We start from the raw sequence: 4686 nt of genomic DNA, 5'->3' as shown, positions 1-4686 counted from the left end.
AACATAAAGATATTAATAACAAGAAGCGTTGCTACAAAAATGCGAAAAGTTATTATGATTAAATCATCGGGAAGAAAAGAACTCATGACAAGAAAATACTATCCGAAATCTATACAGTAAAACCAAGAGCTATGAAAAGCTTGGAAGAAAATACAAAACAAAAAAGGGAAAAGAATAAACGAAAAGAAGGGAAAGTTTATGCGATTTTAGAAAACGGAAGTTAGGAAAGAATTCCAAGCTAGATTACATTTATATGGAAAGAGTTGTGGTGGAAACGTCCCTGACTGGTGATCGCCAGGCTGGGGTTCGAGTCCCGCTCAAACTCGTTAGTTCCTTTGGTCACTGCAACCTCACCATCATTGTGAGCTAAGGATGGGGGGTTTTGGGGAGCCTATAGGTCTACCTGCTGTGTAATCAGCAGCCATTGCCTGGACTTCCTTGGTCCTAGATTGGGTGGAAAAGGGGTTTGGGGCCTGATCATATGTATATATGGTCAGTCTCTAGGCACTGTCCTGCTTGATAGGGCAATGTCATTGTCCCTTGCCTCTGCCATTCATGAGTCGCCTTTAAAACTTTCAAACTTATATTATTTTTCCCTAAAACCATTTTGGAAAATATCTGCCAACTGTTACATGACTTTTCAAAGAGAGGAAAGGAATTTGCCTGTGATGATATATTTTTACCTCTGCCAACGAAGTTGGAAGGAGGTTATGTTTTACCCCCAGTTTGTGTGTTTGTTTGTTAGTGAACATCTTCCTAGCCCCAATTTTAATCGTAAAATAATGAAACTTGCAGGGATTAACTGTCAAGTAAAAAACTGGAAATAATTAAAATTTGGAAGGTCATGGTCAAAGGTGAAGGTCACGGTCAAGGTAAATGTCCAATTCACGTAACCAGCCATAACTTTGGACATCGTTGTCACAGAGACTTCAAACTTGGTTCACATTTGAGTATATGAAAATCCACGACAATTAATACATGTTAAGGTCGAGTCGAAGGTCAAGGTCTAGCATAAGGTCGAATTCCAGTCATCATTTATATCTGTATTTAAGATGCCATTTAACTTCAAAATGGTCTCATTCATAACATTTTTTATGAACTAATTACAAAGATTTGATAATGATACAAAACTACAACTCTCTCTCTCTCTCTCTCTCTCTCTCTCTCTCTCTCTCTCTCTCTCTCTCTCTCTAGTCACATGGCTGAATGATGCAGAGCTTGATTCTTGATTGGCAGGTCGTAGATCTATCAAGGTCAACCACCCATCAGTTCACCCTGCTTTAAATGGATACTAACACCTGTCTTATAAACTTACTATGAAATAGGTAAACTGTATCTTTATGGCACCAGTCACTCCAGTCAATGAAGACAGAGGTGCAGGGAGGGAATATATTTATTTATAAATATATGTATATATATATATATATATATATATATATATATATATATATATATATATATATATTTGTATATATATATTCGGTCACGTTCAGCTAGGGGGGAGAGGGAGTAACCATACCATGGTGAGAGGCGGTGTGTTTTTTGTGCATATCTATCTAAATATTTAGCAGTCATTTTTGATGGGTCACGTATAGTAGTAGTATATATATATATATATATATATATATATATATATATATATATATATATATATATATATATATATATATATATATACATATTGTGTGTAGGAAATTTTGAACGTGTGTGTTTGTTTATACGTTATAACAACAGCTGCATGTTCGTTATAGAACTGATTTTTCTATCGATCAAGTTCAGCAGCTAGTAATATGGCCAACAATTGCTGGTCAAAAGCTGCCATATGGCTGCTTAACCTCTTGTATACCTATATCGAAAGGCATGTGCCTAGCAACCTCACCCAAGTAACAACAACATGTAAACCGGCAGAGCCTTAATATCTAGGAAAAAAATGAGCAAGAAGCGAATGCTGAAGAGATTTCCCTTTAGAACGTCCATCGGGTGTTGGTGCTGCCAGAGGTACGGAGGTTGTTGAGATTTGTTCCAGTCATTCTATTATCAAGAATGACCTCGGACTCGTGAAGTCGAGTGAATTCATCTATGACCTTGTTCTTTTCCAAGGACATTGTTCTAAAGTGGGAGGATAGGGGGTGAGGGCTGCTGATGTCGTCAGTAAAAAGTTACGAAGTCATTCTGGTATTGTGATGTTAAATAGCGGTTGGTTGGATTTATCTGATTTCTGTTAGATGTGCCTGGAAATGATAGTTAGCATGTTAATTATCAAGGAGATCATATAGCATTCTTTTTATTTTCCTTTACATTTATGATTTCATCCATCTAAAATTCTTTCCTGTAATTTTTTTTTCTTCTAAAATCCCCATAAAATTACCCGTATTTTGTTAGACTTTAGATGAATCCCTCTCTCTCCAACTAAGTTTACCTCCAGTTAAGCTTTGCGTCAGGATACTACTGTCAAAAGCTTCAAAAGCTACAATTGTAGGGTAAAGGTAACGGTAGATGGGAGATGTAGGGGTTGGTGGTCCTGGGGGAGGCGGTATCACTCCTTCCACTTTAATATAAAACGATCAAATTAAAAGTGAAAGTCAGGCTGTAGACCTTTGTCATAAGGTCTTAGAATAATTCCTGTATCACCTTAGATGAAACAATGTCCAATTTAAAGACACTATACTGTATAACGTCTAAAAATTGATAAGATATCCAAGAAAGGTCTCCAGATTATAAAAACGAAAATGGGATAATTCACCGTCGCCTTAGTTGGAAAACTCGTCTAGAAAGAGAGAGGTTATATCAAACGTCCTCGTGAGTAACGATCAGTTAATAAAAGAAAGAAAGGAGAAACTAAAATGTGATTGCAGCAATGTTCAAGTAAAAACAAACTAGCGTAGTAATATTGATATAAATATAGGTTAATATAAGAATGCTAGTAAAGATACATACGGCTGAAACAATATTTGGGTAAAGTTAAACTGGCTTAGCAATATCGAGTTAATAAAAGCATAGGATAGTAACATTGATGAATAAACAAATTGGTATAGTAATATTGAGGTAAAAACAGGTAAATCAGCACTGAGGTATGAAGTTGTTAGTATAGTAATACTAAGAACTGTGGTAACTAGTAATATTAGACCCTCTTTGTGGGTGAATGGCTAAGTCACAGGAACCTCAGTTTCTTGTGACCGGGTTCGATTCCCTGGCCGACCAGAAGCTGTTATCATAAAGTTGATTTCCCGTTGGATCTCTGATTCTGAGGTAGAAAAACTTCAGATAATAAGAAGTATATATGGCTTATATAAATATATATGAAAACAAGTCTGAATGTGCAAATTTATCATATATATATATATATATATATACATATATATATATATCGATGTACTTATATATACAGTACATTATATATAATATATATATATATATATATATATATATATATATATATATATATATATATATATATATATCGATGTACTTATATATACAGTACATTATATATATATATATATATATATATATATATATATATATATATATATATATATATATATATATATATATATATTTATATATATAAAGACGTCTAAATATTAAGATAGATATGCACATACGTACACCCACAGATTCAACCCATCCCACCCTCTCTTCCTTCCCTAGCTACAACCAGCTGATTCGCCAATTTGTGGTAGAGTGTAGTTTCCCATAGTATCTCACCAGGGTATGACTACTCCCTATCCCCCCTGAGCGTGACTGGAATATATATATATATATATATATATATATATATATATATATATATATATATATATATATATATATAGTCAGACACTTGCTCTTATATATATATATATATATATATATATATATATATATATATATATATATATATATATATATATATATACACATACTCACACACATATATGTATATATAATATGTGTTTGTGTAAAGGTATATATATATATATATATATATATATATATACATACATATATATATATATATATATATATATATATATATATATATATATATATATATACTGTATATATATGTTTTGTATGTTATATATATACATACAGACATAAAAAATATAAGTATCAATGTGTTGATACATATTAATGTACGTGTCTTTGAAGAATAAAAAAACACAACTTATAGCTCTTCCTTTCTAGAAACTTTTGAAATCCAATTAACGAGCAAACAGCCCACCGCGACATTTCACACGATGCCCTCTCTCTCGGAACTGCGTCATCGTGAAATAAATAAGTAACACAGCATCTGCAATGCGTCATCGTGATCATAGTCGAAAGATCGTGAATGTTCCATAGGATGTGGAGTTCGAAGAGCTTCAACGATACCGACACTTATTCCACTTCGGTGGGTCCTGAAGGATCTCCATCCCTGAAGGGCCAAATGGGCGAGAAGGGGCCTTTTTCGGTGGGAAGGGAACCTTGAACCTCGCTGTTGTTGTCCTTCGGGATTTGTGGAAAGGTGGATTTCTATGGGTTTTAAGATTGGGAATCGGGATGCCATGGATGGATACTGGGTGATTTCTTAATCCTGATCTTCAAGACAAAATGGGAACTGGAATTTTTGATGATTAGGAATGGGAATACATGCTGAATTCTTACGCCTGATATGGGAATGCATGCTGAATTCTACTACTGATCTTCAAGTCAAAATGAGAA

The sequence above is a fragment of the Palaemon carinicauda genome, chromosome 19, assembly GCF_036898095.1.
Source record: "Palaemon carinicauda isolate YSFRI2023 chromosome 19, ASM3689809v2, whole genome shotgun sequence".
Classification (NCBI taxonomy): Eukaryota; Metazoa; Arthropoda; class Malacostraca; order Decapoda; family Palaemonidae; genus Palaemon; species Palaemon carinicauda.
Note: the sequence above shows the minus strand (reverse complement) of the source record.